Below are 21016 nucleotides of genomic sequence, written 5' to 3'. Positions count from 1 at the left end.
ATACTGCATCACATAGGGATGTCCGGATACTTTAAATCAGATACTGTAGTTTTTGTGTGAAATCTCACTGTACAGTCTGTTTCACTGTGCTAAATTTTTATTAAACCAACTTCTAAAATTTAAAAAAAATGTGTATGTATGGGTGCGGGGAGGAGGTAAAATGTCACAGTTAAAAGTGAGAGGAGGGAAGCATTTCAATTACCACTGACGCTGAGTGAGTTATGACTATAGTTGGACAGTGGTAATAGTGAACTCTCAACCATAACATCGGCGCAACTTAGTAGTATGGGTCTCCACCATTCGTAAGTACGAAGACGAGTGAAACTAGAAAATTTCAACCATAGTTAATGAAAGTTCACATAATATCTTAGATGCTCCATATGATGAGATACTCAACTTTGAATTCCTCGGAGTTTGTTGCTTCAGAGAGTCCTTGGATCTTGCGTTGCTCTCGTACTAAATTTTTAAATAAAACACAGAGTATAACACTTTTCTGGTCTTCTGTTGTGACTGATTATCAAGTACACAGATAGAATATACATTCGCCATCTGGCAGCCTCCGAAATTCAATAGTGCCTGCTCACTTCGTGGTTCATGCGCCATTTCCTTTTGTACAAAACAAAACTATCGAACGCAGCGTTAAAAGTAAGATTTACAAAATAACAATTAAAAGTCATGGGATGATATTTGTTATTTACATCCAAAAATGGGCCACATATTGCCCTACATGTTCTGATATTCAGTCTGGAAAAGTTTTCTTAATTATATATATATATATATATATATATATATATATATATATATATATATATATATAATTTCACTGAATTTACAGTACAACTATTTAAATTAGATTTATAAAAAATCATTTTGAATAAAATATTATCAATAGTATTTCGGTTTGCTCTCAAGTAGAGCAATCATTTTAAGTGATCATAATCAATAAATATCGGACCTTTTCAGAGATAGGGTAGAGGTAAATTTTCAATGCGAGTGCAGAGTTCATATCACGAAATTTCAAAGTTTGCTTATTAACAAACGGCTTACTCCCCTTAGTTGCTAATATAAATCGGGTAGTATATTAATGTGGAACTTAATCTGAGATAATAAATTCATCTGTAGTGATTTTTAAAGGGAAGTTTACTACTGGGACTGGGTGTAGACATAACAGTGTAAAGTCCAGAAAGTTAAAAATTCGAGCTAAAGTGACCTCTTCAGAGAATGTTGACATGATAAGAAATTCCAAATAGGAATGGAGAGGTAGTCCCATTTCAGGGGCAGCATCTGTAGTATTTACGCCAGAAGTTTCAGGATCGGTACGACTCTTGATGCTCGGCGAAAGGAAGTGATTTCACACTCGAACAGAATGCTGCCAAATAAAACAGAAAGTCCCGCAAAATGTAAGCGTACTTTTAGGTTCCAGTAGAAAACTCAGAAAGTCTAGAAACACCCAACAAAATTTTTGAAACTATCATTTTAGATGGGATTGCTACGGCTTTCGACGTTCGAGTGGAAACACAGCAAGACGCGGAGGACAGACCGCCGCGACAGCAACGCCATCTATGAGCCCGAGCGAGAACTCGTCTGGCCGGTCTCCCGCGTCCCGCCAGAGATAATCTGCGCTGTATCTAAACGTTAAGACGGCGTGTCGCAATCGGCTGACGCGCCAAGTGTTGATTGGATAGGCAAGCGGAAGCTTAGCGGGACCTGCCTATGGACGGCGGGCAGCTTACGGTGTGTGTGTGTGTGTCTCGTGTGTGAGTGCGCGAAGTCCGGAAGCAGTGCAGCGGTACACGACAGCCGAAAATTTTCTCTTTTCTCAATACCAGGTAACTATTACGTTTCCTGCAAATAATAAAGTAACAGTACGCAGACTGACTGTAATACTTATTATTCACACTTATTAAAATGTGCGCCATTATGCCGTAGTCGAATGTATTTCTTGTAGAAACCGAACGTTTCGTCCCCATCGGCGTAGGACATCTCCAAGCGTGAAGATCCGAAGTCCAATACGCACCCTGGCTCGCCGCTCACTGTGGTAAAAATTCGTTTACGCATGCACCTCAGCAGAGGCGTGACGTCAGACGTCTTCCGAACTAGAATGCAATTGGCCGTTGTCGGTTTGCTGTCGGGCGTTATTGCAATTGCCGTATGGTGAAAGACTTGTACCCATCGCCTGAACACCGGAATCTAGATACCACTCAGCCTTGCAGCCTCTTCCTTCCTATCAACGTTATTGGCGTGTTTAGTAATGTCTACAGCCTTTCGTTGTATCCGCTTGAGTCTTACGAAACCGAATCCGGTGGGCTCCTGGCTGCAAAGCGAGTCGACAGCAGCTGATACGACTATCCTCCGTTCATCATAAGAATAAACCTGATGTAAACAAATACACAGGCGATGATTGGTTAGAGGCCGCAGCACAAGTACACTGGTGTTGTTACGCTCTTGGAAGTGGGCCCTACTTACGTATTAGATATATTACTACTAAGTAACGTTAAATGAAACCTTAAGATATTCAAAAATATTAACACCCATCAACGTTTTTCTTAATCACGCTTTGGCTACGTAGTTTTTATTTCAAAACTCGTGCACAGTCACAGACTCTGCACTGTTATGCTCTTTATTGGCGCGCTGTTAATACGTAGTATGAAAATGGCTGAGGCTGCTTTCTCTTCCGTAATGAAATATGCCTGTGGAACACGGCTAAAAAGTGCCGTGAAATAGGTTATTCTTAATGTTTTTCATAAATTTACAGATATAACTGGCCTTTGAAGTTTTCCGAGGATATATGTTGGATATAGTTGAACCGCATATGCACATTGGATGTATAGCGGAATGGGTACCGTAGTAGATTAGTAACATACTGTAGTTCATGGTTTGGTGGTACAAGTCTCGCTTCAATCTCATTTTTTTTCCTAGTTCAATTTGAAATACCTACATCTCGTAACTGTAAAATTCATCATCATTTTTATGAATAAAGCACGTCTTCTTGTTTCTAGTTACATACTGAACGGGAAATTCCTGTTTTCATTTCAAATGTAAATTATTAGTTACCGATAATTTATGAAAGACTGTTAATAAAGGTTGTTTAAATAAGGGAAACGTATCAATTTAATTTTTAAGGGTAAAATGAAAAACCAAAAACTGTTTATTTGGATGTGTGTATTGTTTTGTATCACACATGTAGATAATTTACGTAGAAATTTGAAAAACAATCATTTTCACAGCATCGAGCACACCATACAAATGCTGTATTTTTACATTTGCCATTGTACCATTACAATATGAACAAAACAGAACTGACCTGCAGTCAAGTTACGGGATTTGGCCCCAGAAATAAAAAGACTGTTAAGTTGCCTGACGTACCGGAACTAACGCAGGCAGCTTTTTCCATGTCACTGCCGAACAGGTCATGAAAGAAAAGGAGAAAATGCGGCGCCTGGGTGGCTTCGTGGATTCTATTGTTGATCGACTCGTTATAAAGATAGCAGATGACAGTTCCAGAACCGAAATTTATTTCTCGGATTCGCATAAGAGGGAGCTAAGACATCACCAAACGACTGACTGTATTTAATACCTTCAGTGGCTTCAGTGAAATACCTGCAGTATGCTCCTGTATCCCACATAGCTCCCTCCAAAAAATTACCCTGTGTTTAACTGGGAACCTTCATCTCTCTTGTTTGTAATTAGAATGCTATGTCAGCTGAAAACGAGAGCGTTTTATGCTTTCCGTCTGGTCACCTAAGAAGCGCGACGTACTACTGAAGTTTTGCCGAATATTAATCATTCCCTTTAATAATTAACTGACATTCGAAGCTGTATTGTTTCTTTGCTCGTCTCTTGTTTACGTCTGAACGACAACTGCTCACGTCAATGCAGGTTAATTGAACTGCGGGCAGGTCTGTCCTGTCCAAGTGTAATGCGCTGGTGAAGCTCTTGTCCCGCATTATCTCTCCGTCCATGTGGGTGTTACACAGCATGAAACGTACCCCTATGATCGTAATTCACTGTACCGGCCGCAGCTTGGCTTCCGCTCCACGTGAAACGAAATCCAATGAGATTCAAGCAAGCGCGGAAGAATACATGGCGTACTGTTCACATCAGGGTTATTCTAATGATGAACAGAGTATAACTCCTTACAGTTAGTTGCCATTATGTTCCTTTAGTCTTTTTTCGACAGTTCATTTTTTGTGAATGGTATGATTCGCAAAAACGCCCTCAGTTGCAACTAACCTCTCCTCCTGACCACAAACTTTCTCTTATCTAAATAATTACTTTAATGTTGCACTAGACGCTGCTGCAGACACTGCTCTTTTATGTTTGTCACTTTATAAATGTAGTTGTATATCACCACGTCCACTGAGACTTTGTGAGAAACTAGAAGCACATGTGTTGCACCTCACATTTCCATTTGAGTCCCAAGAACTAAAGCCACTGATGAATGGAAATTCTGACAAAGTTTTTTGATAGGGACCTCATTATGGGTCCTGATAGTACCAGAGGTTTGAGCGGGATTCGGACGTGACAGAGGCCCGAAGCTGGACTACATGGCGTACTCGCTGTCAATGTTCCGGTCGATTAAATGTGACCACAAGGGAGGACTTCCGTGTCGTGCACCAAGCCCATCAAAACCCCTACTACAGCTACATCTGCATGGATACTCTGCCAGTCAGACTTAAGTGCCTCGCAGAGGGTTCGTCGAACGACCTTCACAATAATTCTCTATGATTCAACTTTCGAACAGCTCGAGGAAGAAACGAACACCTGTATGTTTCGGTGAGAGCTCTAATTTCCCTTCTTTCATTATGACGATAGTTTCTCCCCATGTAGGTCGGCGTTAACAAAATATTTTCGCATTCGGAGGAGAAAGTTGGTAATTGAAATTTCGTGAGAAGATACTGCCGCAACGAGAAACGTCTTTGTTTTAAAGATGACCACGCCAAATCCTGTATGAAGTCCGTGACACGCTCTCCCAATTTATCGATAGTAAAAAACATGAACTTTCTGGATGTACTCCGTTAATCCCATCTGGTAAGGATCTCTCACAGCGCAGCAGAACACCAAAAGAGGACGGACAAGCGTAGTGTACGCAGTCTCTTTAGTAGATCTGTTGCGGCATCTAAGCGTTCCGCCAATAAAGTGCAGTCTTTGGCTCGCCTTCCCCACAACATTTTGAATGTATTCATTGCAATTTAAGTTGTTCGTATATCTCCTAGGTATTTAGTTGAATTTACGACCTTAATATTTGACTGATATATCGTATAACAAAAGTTTAACGGATTCCTTTCGGTAACTCACGTAGATGACCTCACACCATTCTTTGAAGTTAACTGCAAATTTTCGCACCACACAGATATATTTTCTAAAACTTTTTGCAATTTGATCTTCTGATGAATTTACCTTTCGATAAATGACAGTCGTGTGGAAACAATCTAAGACGCCTGCTGATGCCGTCTTCTAAATCGTTGATATAGACAAGGAACAGTAGAGGGCCTATAACACTACCTTGGGAAATTTCAGAAATCACTTCTGTTTTACTCGATGACACAGTAGTGTGTCATGGGCATCCTGCGTCCATATCTGTACCTCTGCTGCGACAATATCGTGATGCCATTTCTGAACAGGATAGTTCTTGTCTACACACGACACGTATCTCCGTGATGTGCACATTGTCCTGCGATCAGCAAGATCCTCACGTGTGTCCCCGATATAACACGTGTGGAACCAGCCTTGATGCCGATTCCGTACCAGTGTCAGTACCCAGAATATCGGACCAGTTACGACAGTTGCAGGCCAATTGGCCTCAGGAGAGATACAACGGCATTTCCAGAGAGGGTGCAACCACACACTTGTAAGTGGCCTCATTGTGCCAAGTCATTCGTAAATTTGTTTCGATTTTGTAATAATCACTGAAATATCATAATATAACCTCACAACAAGCGACGTTTCAGTTACTTTCCTATTCCCCTTTGTGTGCTTCACTTTGTTTAGTTGACCGCTGAATTCACTGAATACATCAGTCTCTGATTTGAGCTCGTACATATTATTCGTTATAAAAAGCAAAAGTTTGACTACAAAAGCTTTAACTGCGTCCTCTTAGCTGCACATGGGAGAAGAGTACGCAAGAGTTCGCAGTTGAAATTTTTTAGTAGCGACACAGAGAGAGAGCTTCCTATAGACTTATAGTCCATACTTTACTCTGTACCCAATTATCACCAAACCACGTCTCCACCATGGGTATTTTTTTCCGGTTTGGTTTTCTGAAGATATATGAGTAATTTGCTATGAAGAACGAGTTTTTTTTTCTCTAGAAGATCGTGTTTTCTTCTTACATCCTTCCTTCTTTTTTCCTTCTCATTATCGTGTTTCTGTTTGAGAGCATTCTGCAACAGTGATGAGCAGCGGACTTCTGATTTTTCCCTCTGTCAACTAACGACAAATTTGACAAAGGGTTGAGGGTCGTGTCCGTTTGCACACTTTCAGTACTGAATTTTAGCCTTCCCTTTTAAGTTTCAGGGTCGGGTCGGCACAGAGAGAGAGCTTCCTGTTCAATGCACAAAGGCCTCCAGTCGTCTTATTATTCTTGAGGATATGAACTGCAGTTTTGTCTCTTTCTATTAAATGAGAAGGAGCAAAATACTCCGACGGTTGCTCTAAAACCTTGGAAGCGTGTGCCAGGAGGAGTCCTCTGATGTCGACGCGGCCTACTTCTGTCTCAACTCTTACTCCATCCGTGCTGATTCACTAATGACCTCGCAGTCGACGAGACGTCATGCTAGTCTTATACACCAGTTTTTTTATCTTACACAAATACCCGTTAAAGGGGAGTAAAAGTGCACGGAAAATAAATTCAACCTGAATGTCAAACAGAACTCTTCTTCACAGAAATTCCCGCACTTCTTCCCCTGCACATTTCTGACTGCTGTCATTTTCGGCGTTTTTCGTATTCCGTAAAACAGGGGTCTCCAAACATTTTAGCCTAAGGGCCACACTGGTTTTTCCACCACTCACCAAGGGCCGCGACCTACCTGCAGTTCGCCAAAGTTTTCTTGTGGCCTGATACCCCAGTACCGCTGGGAACTTCTCGGTACAGTTCAGAAGTTTTTGTGGCGCTTATCACTGTAGCCATTCTTTACTGAGTGGCACTGCAGTAGGCATTAAGCAGTGAACTGTTTTTTGTTTGACTTTGAGCTGTCGACTTAATTTCATTTCAGTTACATTGGTACAAAGAAATACTATATAATTTTTTCATAATGCGGGACCACAGTCATAATATATTTCTTTAAAGTCAGTACCGTCATTTGACTGTTGTTTATTTACAGTGTTACATTTACGCTTACACAATCATGATTTCGGCTTCAACGTGCCATGATCAAGTTGATCAAGTGTTATCTGAAAGCAGGTTACACAATAACAGTGAAATACATAACAAGTGATATAATGGTACAACAATCCATATTTGTAATGTTTACTCACAAATTGCCAAGGTGGCTTTCATATGTGGTAGCCGATTCAGTGGTTAACATTGCCATGTCATTTTTACGTCACATAAATAAGATTTCACTGCTATAACATGTAAATAAGATTTATAGCACCAAGATTACAGCCATATGTATCAATACCACGGTGTACTCACGTCTGCAACTGTATCTCATCAACCATTAACAAATACTATGATATCCCCACTTTTTATATTATGTTAAATTTAAATGTGCTGTTTAACTTGAAATTTTTTAATTCTTTTATTTACTTAAATGCTTTTCTGTGCGTGACATGTTTCACAATCCTGGGTTATTTGTACTTGTTCCTAAGTAATGTTCTAACACGTATTGTTTTTTAAATGATTATTCAAGACTGAAAAAATAGCACTAAACAGATTTTTTACGCGAAATAACGCTCGTTAAGCAGGTTAGTTTCTTGCGTTTTTCCGCTCGTTGTGTTAATCACTCGTTATGGGATGTGCTCGATAAGCAAGGTTCGAAGGCAATAAAAAAATAAAATACGACGGGCCGGGTACCACGCATGTCTGGCCGCCCATTACTCGGGCCAGATTGATGGTGTTCCTGGGCCATTATTGGCCCGCGGGCCGTAGTTTGGAGACCCCTGCCTTAGAACATAGCATTTGATGTAGGCCTCCACGCTAGTCGAAATGTGCAAGCCTCTTGATCTATACGTAACCATTGCAACCTACATCCGGTCGATCATACTCTGGGCACGTCTTGTTCCGTACATACGTACACTAAAGCCCCAATACGGGCACAACGGTTTGCTATACACCGTGATGACAAAAACCATGGGATCCTCCTAATATCATGTCCGACATTCATTTGCCCGCTGTAGTGCGGAAACTCGACGTTGCATGGACTCGAAAAGTCGTTGGAAGACCTTGCTGCTACCATAGCCATGCATAATTGCGAAATTGTTGCCAGTGCATGAACTGATCTCTCAATTATGTCCCATAAACGTTCGATCGAATTCATGTCGGGCGATCTGGGTGTCCAAATCATTCGCTCCACTTGTTCCGTATGTTCAAATGGTTCAAATGGTTCAAATGGCTCTGAGCACTATGCGACATAACTTCTGAGGTCATCAGTCACCTAGAACTTAGAACTAATTAAGCCTAACTAACCTAAGGACATCACACAAATCCATGCCCGAGGCAGGATTCGAACCTGCGACCGTAGCGGTCACACGGTTCCAGACTGAAGCGCCTAGGACCTCACGGCCACACCAGCCGGCGTTCCGTATGTTCTTCAAACCAATGGCGAACAGATGTGACCCAATGTCATGGCCCATTGTCACCCAAAAAAATTCCTTTGTTGTTAGGGAGCATGAAGTCCATGAGTGGCTGCAAATGGTTTCCAAGTAGCAAAACACAACCATTTCCAGTGAATAATAGGTTCAGTTGGACAAGTGGAACCATCCCATTTTATGTAAACAAAGGCGATACCATTAGGGAGCCACCACCAGCTTGCATAGATCCTAGTTGGCAACTAGGCTCCATTGCTTCGTAGGGTCTGCGTCATATTCGAAGTCTACCATCAGCTCTTATTGACTGAAGTCGCGACTCATCTGACCAGGCCACGGTTTACCAGTCCTCTAGGGTCCAACAGATATGGTCACGAACTCAGGAGAGGCGCTGCAGGCGATTGCGTGCTGTTAACAAATGCACACGCATCGGTCGTCTGCTGCTACAGCTCATTAACGCCAAATTTCGACGCACTGTTTCAATGTGTACGTTCGTCGTATATCCAGCATTGATTTCTGCGGTTATTTCACGCAGTGCTGCTTGTCTATTAGCACTGACAACTCTATGCAAACGTCCTGTTCTCAGTCGTTAAGTGAGTGTCCGTGGGGAGAGGTAATGTCTGAAATGTGGTATTCTCGGCAAACTCTTGACACTGTGGATCTCGGAATGTTGAATTTCGTAACGATTTCGGAAGTGGAATATTCCATGCGTCTAGTTCAACTCCCATTCAACGCTCAAAGTGTGTTAATACCCGTCGTGCGGCCATAGTCACGTCGGAAACCGTTCAGCATGAATCACCTGAGTACATTGTTAGTGCATTGCCCATGTGTACCTTATGTACGATACTACCGTCATTTGTAAATGTGCATTTCAATATCCCATGATTTTTGTCGTCTCAATGTACTGAAATGTTAATACTTGGCCCTATACATCGATCTCACTGCATTGTAGTTAGAGTTCTTTCCTGCACATAATCCGGAGTTCAATTCCTCTCGGAGTATTTGTAAATTTCCGAAGAATATTTAGCTTCCTCTACACATTAAAATAAAACTGTTCAGCAAATTAAATTTTAGTTCGGTAGGTACACTGCAATGATTTCATCGAAACATCTTCTAGCTACCAATGAAAACGAAGAAAAGAGCTGTAATGCAGTTCAGATATATTCTGCAAACAACATTACATACAGAACGCCATGTAGTTCCTGTCTGCTCTTATATTTCAAATCAAATTCTACATTAAACAAATGTTCAAATGTGTGTGAAATCTTATGGGACTTAACTGCTAACGTCATCAGTCCCTAAGCTTACACACTACTTAACCTAAATTATCCTAAGGACAAACACACACACCCATGCGCGAGGGAGGACTCGAACCTCCGCCGGGACCAGCCGCACAGTCCACGACTGCAGCGCCTAGACCGCTCGGCTAATCCCGCGCGGCTACATTAATCATAGTAAGATCTTTCGTATGACGCAACACCAAGTATTGCGTTAGTCGTTCAGTTATACGAGCCGAACACTGGCAAATGCAACGTTTAGTTTCACACCGTCTGCACAGTGATAATGGCGTCCCGACATTCAATGGCGGCCGCAGCAGTGGCTCCCTGCTGTCGCTGCACCATACAGCGCCGGTCGGGTACTTTAACTCCACCCAGCGCTTCCGGATATTGCACGGCGTCGCAAATTTTCCACCTATTACATTTTTCATTGTAAATTAACAAAAGATAGAACCCCTTATGCGATTCGTCTGGCTGCTCCGCGATATACTTAATGCATTCTCCTACCGTTATCATTTATGTGTGGAGTAAAATTAAGAGTACTTACGGTCGCCATAGCGGAACCGTTACAAAGGATGTACTACCTGATTTGCTATTTTATATTTACCACGGCATTTTAAGCTCTTCACGCTGACACATGCTTTTCTACGTCCCTGTCATCGTTGTTTCGATGAATGGAAACAACGATAACACTTGAGATCCGGCATTTCGGTAACTTCTGACCCATTACAACGGGTCGATGCTTAAATTACTTGGAATTCTGTTAATTAGTTATTGAGCAAAAACTATCAACAGTAGGTAGTACTTCATGTTTCTGTCACGTGGTTCCGTCAACGAAGGTTACTTCGCGACTAAACGGAAGCCTTTGGACTGAGAGGTCTTGTGTTTCGCATATTGTTCGTAAATTGTTGTTTTGGTATTAAGTTGGCTGAGGTTTCTTATGGATTGCCCGGCATTTGGTCTGTTGTCCGGCCCGGGCTAGGTCTCGTTATTTTTAAAGGTCAGTCCTTGTTTTGGCTCAGTACGATTTTGGTTTACTGCCTGGTGGTTCTGGCAGTTCGCCGGGTCGCTGTGGTTGTGTTGCATTTTGTATGGGGCTGTGTGCTCGGAGCCGTGGAGTACCATTTGTGTGAACTGCTCGACTAGCGAGTACTGATCGGGCCATTCTTGGTCCTCTGCGGTATGAAATGATTTTATTATTATTTTAAAGTAACGTCATCACTTAAATGATTTAATTCTTGTTGCGTTAATTGCAACTTGGCTACTGAAACATTTAGTAGTGTAATTACGCAAGATTTAATAGTGGCATACGCCCCTTTACCTTTCGTAATCTGTTAATTACCGAAAGACCTTAAGCTCATACTCATATGATGTGATTTTCTTAAATTATTGTATTTTATGTCATGTTATTGTTTTTTTAAATTTTCTGATCACTGGTGTACTATTCCAAGCATTAAAATGTTTCACGTAGCTATTACTTGGGTGGAACGCGCGGAACCGCAACGGAGAGAGTAGTTGCGTGCCTTACGTGTCCATTGTTGGCGCGGCCTGGTGTCCGTTGTTTGTTTTGGTGCATCTGAGTTGAGTATTGTGTTGCCTCCTCCCTTGCGGCCCCGTCGTGTTCCTCTCATAAACATTTCTTTCATCACAGTTTACTTAATTTTGTGCTAGTATTATTTTAATTTCTTGCATTGGTAAAATTGTGCGGCCTTCATTATGCACACTGTCATAATGTCTCATATATCATGATGTGCGTGTGTAATGGTGCAACAAATGGATGATTGTTATTTCTGTTGGCGCCCTTCATGCCTCCTTTCTTGTCCCTATTGGTACGCTATCCTCGTACTTGTGTTCGTAATCCACAACACCTCGTATATGTTACATTTTCTAGGGACGAAAGTTATTAAGTTTCCCCTGAACAGCACGTAACAAGGCAATCCAGATATGATCAATAATGTTCATTTCTCTGACGTTTGGAATCCAGCAGAAGTGTTTAAACTCAGAAGTGTTTAAACTCAGAAGTGTTCCTAGAGCCACTCTGTAGCAATTCAATATTTGTGGGGTGTCGGACTGTCCTGATGGAATTCAAGTCCGTCGGAATGCATAATGGACATGAATGGATGCAGGTGATGAGACAGGATGCTTACGTACGTGTCACCTGTCAGAGTCGTACCTAGACATATCAGGGGTGGGTCCCATATCATTCCAACTGCACACGCCCAATACCGTTACAGAGCCTCCACCAGCTTGAACAGTCTCCTGCTGACATACAGGGTCCATGGATTCATGAGGTTGTCTTCATACCCATACACGTCTACCCGCTCCATACAATATGAAACGAGACTCATCCGACCAGGCAACATGTTTCCAGTCATCAGTAGTCCAATGTCGGTGTTGATGGGCCCAAGTGAGGCGTAAAGATTTATGTCATGCAGCCATCAAGGGTACACGAGTGGACCTTCGACTCCGTAAGGCCAGATCGGTGAGGTTTCATTGAATGGTTCCCACGCTGACATCTATTAATGGCCCAGCACTGAAATCTGCAGCAATTAGTGGAAGGGTTGCACTTTTGTTAGGTTGAACGATTCTCTTCAGTCGTCGTTGGTTCCGTTCTTGCATGATCTTTTTGTGGCTCGAGCTATGGCGGAGATTTGATGTTTTACCGGATTCCTGATATTCATGGTACACTCGTGAAATCGTCCTACGGGAAAATCCGCACTTCATCGCTACCTCGGAGATGCTGTGTCCCATCGCTCGTGTGCCTACTAGAACACCACGTTGAAGCTTACTTAAATCTTGATAACCTGCCATTGTAGCAGCAGTAACCGATCTAACAACTGAGCCAGACACTTGTTGCAACAGGTATTCCCGACAGCAGCGCCGTATTCTGCCTGTTTACATAATTCTGTATTTGAACACGATGATTATACCGGTTTCTTCGGCGCTTGAGTGTAGTATGTGTTTTGTTGGAGCCCGCATCTCGTGGTCGTGCGGTAGCGTTCTCGCTTCCCACGCTCGGGTTCCCGGGTTCGATTCCCGGCGGGGTCAGGGATTTTCCTTGCCTCGTGATGGCTGGGTGTTGTGTGATGTCCTTAGGTTAGTTAGGTTTAAGTAGTTCTAAGTTCTATGGGACTGATGACCATCGATGTTAAGTCCCATAGTGCTCAGAGCCATTTGAACCATTTTTTTGTTTTGTTGGAGCAAAAGCTTTTGACGCAGCAAAATAACAAGGAAGTCTGAAGTCTTCTTGCGGTAAAGGCGTAGGATCCGGAAGCGGGTTTTAGCCTGTAAAGAACCCTTTACAGGAAGAACGTTATCAGTATCGAGAATATGACGCACCGGTTGTCCATATGTGTGCTGTATTTAATTTAAAAACACAACGTGTTTCGGAAAGACATGATTCCATGATGACTGTAGCATGCCACAATACTCTTAAGAACTTAACAATGTGGTCATATCTTTCCAAAACATGGTGTGTTTTTAAATCAAATAAAGCACACATGTGGACAACTGGTCACTGACACCGTAATACAGACGTGCTGTGGCTTCACAACAGATTTCTTGTAATACTCTCACATCGCCGTTGTAGCCGTATAGCCGTGAGTGCATTGTAAGGAATCGTTCAACAGAAAAATAATCACAAATGGGAAACATGGTCTGTCCCTTCTTCCAACAAGATACTTCGACTGGCATTCGTCGTTCCTGACAATAGCATATATATCTGGCGTGAACCAGCTGAACACACTGAAATTCTGGTTCACAAAGTATTTAAAAGTGGTTGGATACAGGTGCTAGAGAGAGCGAGAGTTCACATGTAGACCAACACACGTCGTAGCTTCCTTACCTGACTTGGAACGGAGGCAGTACAGCAACGTCACGAGCTGCCGCGGCGTCGGCAGCGGTGGACGACCAAATGAAATGGCAACGTTGGTGCTAGAATCAATATTACGAAGATTGTGGCTTAATATGCAGAGGGATGCATGACATTCTCCGCTAGCCAACATTTGGTTGACATTGCCATTTGTCTGTATCGCACAACATACTAAAACAGCCGACCTGTTCTGACGCCATTTCTACTAATAATGCGCCATCTGTGTCCTAGACAAAACGACTCTCCACCAAGATCCAACTCGAAGAACGCGCAGGCAGAAAGATGAGTTGTGCTCACAGTTTTGTTAGCTCGGTTTCCAAACAATCCGGAGACTGCACAAGTCACTAGCACCACCGTCTCCCACTAGACTGGCGAGGGCCAATGTTATTTCGGTTCAGCAAGTGCTGCATCTCTGAGGATATTACTGAAAGTCCTTCTCAGCCAGTCCAAAGAGGTTAAAGATGTAAAATTTGGCCATAAAATCTCACTGAATCTGCACTAATTAACAGATCAAAATTTATATTATATGTGTACATTTCCTTAGCTTTTATTTTTGAAGGAAATATCTTGATATGTGAGGTGCAACTCGGGGTACTGAGCCGAACTGGAGAGAAAAGAAATGCATGCCACAAAAAAATCGACTGACAGTAGAGATCGTTTGATAGTAGGCATCCCTAAGCATCAGTTAGGTAATTGAGGAAAGTGTGTGGGATAAAATGGTCGAATCCAGTAAGAAGGTACAACTGAACGCTGACAAGCTGACGATCAGTTGGACAGAATTTGGCACGATGCTCCTGAAAGCGACATCCAACAACTCTTATCAATCAATGCTGAGCCAAGTAACTGCTTGCATAATGGCCAGATATGTACCAACACATGATTGACGTCTCAATTTGTGAAGCTCTTTCTCTTGAATAAGTCATCCAGATTTTCTGAAATTGTAATCATTTGTTTGTCGATACATGTACAGCACACCTACTGATTTCTGTCTCATTCTAGTAGTTCCTTCGTGGTACGTCGGTTTTCTATTTTCATTCACTTTGTCTTCAGAGTATATAAACAGGGACAGTCTTCTAATCACTGATGCGTCTTTTCCCATCGAGTGTAGAATCGTACCTCTTTTCACAAAGTGTTAAATGTTTTCTCAATCTCCTCCTCACAACCACAAACTTATGTTAGAAATGAAAATATTCGCCCTTATTCTAACGGATTACCACAGGCTTGGATTTTTTTGGTCAAAAATCGCCGATCATGGTACAGACAATCCGCAACCGGATTATCGGGGGTTCGCTCCACTCAAAGGCACTTGATAACGGGAATTATTTGCCAGAACGCGGGATGTTGAAAACAAAAATAAAGGAAAATCGTAACTATTAGCAGGCAATGTTATTTGAAGAGCAGAAACATCGAACTTTTTAAGAGTCAAATCCCAAATTTTCAGGAGCATCAGAAAAACGGATCCCTTTTGTTCCATGACTTATAATATACATTCAAAAAACTGAGAACGTACTTTGATACCAGAGAATTATGCTGCGCACCTCTGACAATAAAGTTCGGTGAACAGTCCTGTAACATTAACGTAGATGAACTATGAACTACAGTTCCCTTACTGTCCTTCGAAATAGTCACTCCCATAACTATGCACCGCTGATATCTGCGGTACGTGTCCTGGAAACTTTGCACGAAGTCTTCCTTTGGGATGGTGTTCAAAAGCCGCGTGACGTTTCGTTGGATGTCAGGAATATCGTCAAATCTCTTTCCTTTCAAAGCGAGTTTGAGTCGAGGGAATAGGAAGAAGTCTGGAGGATTGAGATCCGGCGAATATGGTGGCTGTTCGCGTTGCACCAGTCCCGTGTTTGGCCAGCAACTGTTTGACGGTATTCTGTGTGTGGGCGAGCGCTGTCGTGAACAAAAAACCAGGAACCTTGTTGTCGTGCCCTGCGTAGATGTTGCATAAACGGGTCAGAATTTCAACATACCGGGCAACGTTCAACGTCGTTCCCTCAGGTAGAAATTCATTCTGGATAATGCCTTGCCGGCCGGGGTGGCCGAGCGGTTCTAGGCGCTACAGTTCTAATCTTGCCTCAGGCATGGATGTGTGTGATGTCCTTAGGTTAGTTAGGCTTAAGTAGTTCTAAGTTCTAGGGGACAGATGTTAAGTCCGATAGTGCTCGGAGCCATTTCAACCATCTGATAATGCCTTGACTATCGAAAAATGTGATCAACATTGTTTTGATGCGTGATTTTTCGGCTCTGACCTTTTTCCGACGAGGTGGTGTCGAAGAACGCCATTTCACGCTTTGCCGTTTCGTCTCAGAGTCGTACCGGAGACACCAGGTTTCATCCTCAGTGACAACACGGTGCAAGAAATTTGGGTGTCTCATCCACCGTTAGGACAAAATCATGTGACAAGACCACAACACGTTTTCCTCTTCCCTAACTCCTGGATAAGGATTTGCCTCACGGATTCACGGTTCATCTGCCGTTCATCCACTATCACGCACTTGTCAGAGTGTACAAAGACAAAGCAGAAGTAGACATATAAGCGGATTTACTAAAGTCTTTATTAGCAAGTTCGGCCATATGGTAGGTGCGAAATGCAATAATGTCTCTGTCAACGAAACTTTCGAGTCCAGGAACATTTGGTACTCCAGAACCTCCACGGACAATAGCTACAGTAAACCATCCGTTACCATGACCAAATGTATTATTAATATCTAAACTAAAATTAAGTCGGCATCCACAGAAAACAGAAGGTCCGTCCAGCAAGGCTTGAGCAGCGACAGACTTGACTGGTATACGATTCTTCTTGTCTCCAGAAGCTGTAGCAAACTCAATGTTCTCGATGGTTTTGTAAACTGTTTGTTTGGAACGGCGACGGTATCTCCTGTACGGCATCCGTACCGGTCTCCTCGAAAACTGGCGAACCACTCGTACACACACTCCATGGACAGTGCTTGATCCCCATAAACACATACCAGCATTGCATGTGTTTCTTTCGGTGTCTTGCCATGCTTAAAACAAAACTTTGAATTGATCCTTTGCTTGTTCATTTTTCTGTTCTCAGTTCAGAACGAACGGACGAAACAAGCACTTCGTCCAAAAGATCTAACACGGAACACACACGATGTTCAACTGAACTACGGTGGGGGCAGGTTGTCAACACCGGCGGCTACGCAGGTGCAGCGTTGTGAGTCGCCAGGGTTGCCCGATAGTCCTGACTTCATTCACCAAAATTTATTGTCAGAGGTTGCACATATGCAAAAAACTAAGAATGTACACTGGTACCAGAGAATTATGCTGCACACCTATGCCAAAAATAATGGGGCAAATTAGAAAAGAAATGGTTCAAATGGCTCTGAGCACTATGGGACTTAACATCTGAGGTCATATGTCCCCTAGACGTAGAACTAATTAAACCTAACTAACCTACGGACATCACACACATCCATGCCCGAGACAGGATTCGAGACTGCGACCGTAGCAGCAAGAAATGAAATAATATGTTACGAGTGTTCTAATTGCCATACCAAGAAACAGAAGGGTTCTAGGAGCCTATGTGAGAATTTTTGCTTCAAGTGTCCTTCCTTCAGAGACACCACGTTTTATTTGTGACAGTACGAGTACGTAAATGCGGCAGTAATATTTTAAGTAGTATATCTGTAGGCATAAAAAATCATTCCTTACATCTTAATTTTTTGTAAAAGGATAAGAAAATTAAATTCAAGAAAAAAATTTCTGAGTGCTAAATTAATTATTTTACATAGCTCACTTCTTGCAATCAGCAGTGTAATACTTGCTGTAAAAGCTCCCGCTGTTGTTGGCGAAGAAATAGAAACGTTTTGGAACTGATAAACATGTCTGGTGTTTCGGATGAAGTACGGTATGACGTACATCGTCCATGATCTTTCTCCTTTTGAATATTTAGACATTTTTCCTTTCATCTATTCGAGGGTAAGTTGGATGAGTTTCAGACACTTCGATAATACTGCACTTGGAGATGTCTGAACATCTTAAAACTCAACGACGTCAGTTGTATGCATTGCAATTATATGAAATGAGTTCATAGCTGCCGCTGAATCTACAATCTTGGGTAAATTTTGGGGAACAAAGGCCTAGCTTATCTTTCTCCGTTTCTCTATAGTTGCAAAATCTCTTTCGCAGCTCAAAAAACCTATAGCCACTCATCAGAAACTTCTGTGTTAGAGATAACCATCACAGGCTAACTGGAGAGCTATAGATATGACTGTCTGTTCTGTCGAACGTTTTTGATAGAAAGACACCACTAGCGATGAAGCTGCTGGCTCATGTATATGTATATTTTGGGGCGAAAGGAATGGAAAGGAAATAATGATTTGCAAACGCTCGGGGAATCGAGACAATGTAAATTTGCGCCAGATCGGGGTGCTCCATTTCTCTAGAACGGTTGTCTTAACCACCACATTCTTTTCTCTCTTCATTTTCTTCGTAACTGTTCTGGGAACTGGGTATGGACGGACATTACATGACACTCCTGCAAGTTCGTCGTTGATCACTTCACTCAGTTTCTTCATTACAGAGGGTAGCCAACCGTATGACCAGACACGCTGAGCTACTGTGACGGCAACCACCTCAGCCATCCGGACACTCTTTGCGTCAGAGGCATATTCCCAAATTCCCATTGGCCGGTAACCCAATCCTTCCAGATTTTTGATTTCGCTAGAAATTCGGACGATGGTTATGCATCCGCACTGAATATTTTTCACCAAACAGCCGTCACGCCCACAGAATTAAAGAGATGTGTGCTGTCTGCTCTTCCTGGCAGTCGGACAATACAGGCACCACTCGCGATGACGCAGTTGGGACATATACATGATTAATTGGGGTAAAACGGGGTGGGAAGAAGATAGGAAGGAAATAATGACTTCCAGCCGCACAGGGTTAATGACGGTGGCCGCTGCGGTACGGCGAGCGGAAAGTTCGGAATTTTCGTCTGACTGAAAGTGTATCCGAATGGCCGCGGCGGCTAAGGCAACGGTTCTACAGAAACGGAGCATGGGCGATGAAGTCGCGGTCCGCCACAAATTCTCAGCTCTCACTGTTCGCAATGCCCTGTGCGGCTGGAGTTCAATACATCCTCCCTACCTCTTTTCCATCCCAATTGTTTCTTTTCCATTCCTTTCGCCCCAAAATATCTTACTGGAGACTACCTTGACTCATGGCACTTGGAACTTCAGTAAGAAGCACTGCGTACAAGGAGACTACGACCTTCCCCTCACCGATTTGATCCATACTGACAGGGTGTGTAGATCAGCCGGCCGGGATGGCCGAGCGGTTCTAGGCGCTACAGTCTGGAACGCGCGACCGCTATGGTCGCAGGTTCGAATGCTGCCTCGGGCATGGATGTGTGTGATGGCCTTAGGTTAGTTAGGTTTAAGTAGTTCTAAGTTCTAGGGGACTGATGACCTCAGATGTTAAGTGCCATAGCGCTCAGAGCCATTTGAACTATTTTTTTGTGTAGATCACGACAAGGACTCCAACATATGTACACAAAAAGACGCAAGCAGAGCGATGTGGCCCAGTGGTTAGCACACTGGACTCGCATTCGAGAGGAAGACGATTCAAACCCGTGTCCGGCCATCCTGATTTTCCGTGGTTTCCCTAAATCACTTCAGGCAAATGCTGGGATGGTTCCTGTGAAAGGGCATGGCCCTTCTCCATACTTCCCTAATGCGATGGGACCGCTCACCTCGCAATTTGGATCCCTCCCTTCCCCATATCAACCAATCAACCATAGACGCAACTTTCAACCGTTTATGAGAAAATCGAGATTGAAAATTAAAGGCGTGCACATGCTGTAAGCTTTGTAGGACCGCTAGTATTCACTGGATCCGCAGCTGAGCGAGTAAGCACTAATTTTCAGATCTGCGAGGTCTCTGGATCGAATACCCTGCTGGTGGTTTATTTTTCAGTCCCGTGTATTTCTAACAACAGATTTATTATGACTGTGAAAATATCTAATCCTTTTTTTTTAAAATCACCAGTCTTCTGACTAGTTTGATGCGGCCCGCCACGAATTCCTTTCCTGTGCCAACCTCTTCATCTCAGAGTAGCACTTGCAACCTACGTCCTCAATTATTTGCTTGACGTATTCCAATCTCTGTCTTCCTCTACGGTTTTTGCCCTCTACAGCTCCCTCTAGTACCATGGAAGTCACTCCCTGATGTCTTACCAGATGTCCTATCACCCTGCCCCTTCTCCTTGTCAGTCTTTTCCTCTCCAGTTCTGCACAGAACCTCCTCATTCCTTACCCTATCAGTCCACTTAATTTTCAACATTCGTCTGTAGCACCACATCTCAAATGCTTCGAATCTCTTCTGCTCCGGTCTTCCCACAGTCCGTGTTTCACTACCATACAATGCTGTCTTACAAATGTAAATCTCAGACATTTCTTCCTCAAATTAATCCCTATGTTTGATACTTATAGACGTGCCCTTTTTGCCAATGGTAGTCTGCTTCTGAAGTCCTCTTTGTTCCATCCGTGATGGGTTATTTTACTTAACTTCATCTACTTCGTGACCATGAATCCTGATGTTAAGTTTCTCGCTGTTCTCATTTCTGCCACTTCTCATTACCTTGGTCTTTCTTCGATTTACTCGCAATCCATATTCTGTACTCATAAAATAGTACATTCCATTCAGTATATCATGTAATTCTTCTTCACATTCTCTTAGGATAGCAATGTCATCAGTGAATCGTACCATTTATAGCCTTTCATCTTGAACTGTAATTCCAATCCCGAACTTAGAAACATGGAAAACAATAATTATCGCGAGACACAGGAGATGCAAGGAACGCCAATTTCTTCCATGTACATGATTTTTTTCAATGTATGTATTGCAAAAATAAGCTTTGTTTACGTTCTAGGTCGTCACACAGTTTCGTGGCGTGCCACGCATATCGAAGCATAGCACCGAATATTGGTTCAGGTGTCTCACAAAAAATGGTAATATCGGCAGCGAGATTCAATCCGGAGACCTGGCGCTTACGAAACTAAGTGCTTGCTCGTTCGGCTGCGGACTCGTCAGATGTTAGCCACCATACAAGGTGTGTAAGAATGCCTACAATTTTCAAACACGAT

General features: G+C 42.8%; 1 protein-coding gene across 1 annotated transcript in view; it reads left to right on the top strand.

Annotated features, from left to right (window-relative positions):
- Positions 1–1706: 1706 nt before the first annotated feature.
- The window catches only part of LOC126281662 (1-phosphatidylinositol 4,5-bisphosphate phosphodiesterase-like), a 465757-nt gene continuing 446447 nt past the window's right edge, over positions 1707–21016 (top strand). Inside the window, exon 1 of the mRNA XM_049980809.1 lies at positions 1707–1829. The gene's annotated coding sequence lies outside the window, so the exon portion shown is untranslated. The remainder of the gene's footprint in view (positions 1830–21016) is intronic.

Source organism: Schistocerca gregaria, chromosome 7 (genome assembly GCF_023897955.1).
Source record: "Schistocerca gregaria isolate iqSchGreg1 chromosome 7, iqSchGreg1.2, whole genome shotgun sequence".
Taxonomy (NCBI): Eukaryota; Metazoa; Arthropoda; class Insecta; order Orthoptera; family Acrididae; genus Schistocerca; species Schistocerca gregaria.
This window is presented reverse-complemented; position numbering and strand designations above follow the sequence as displayed.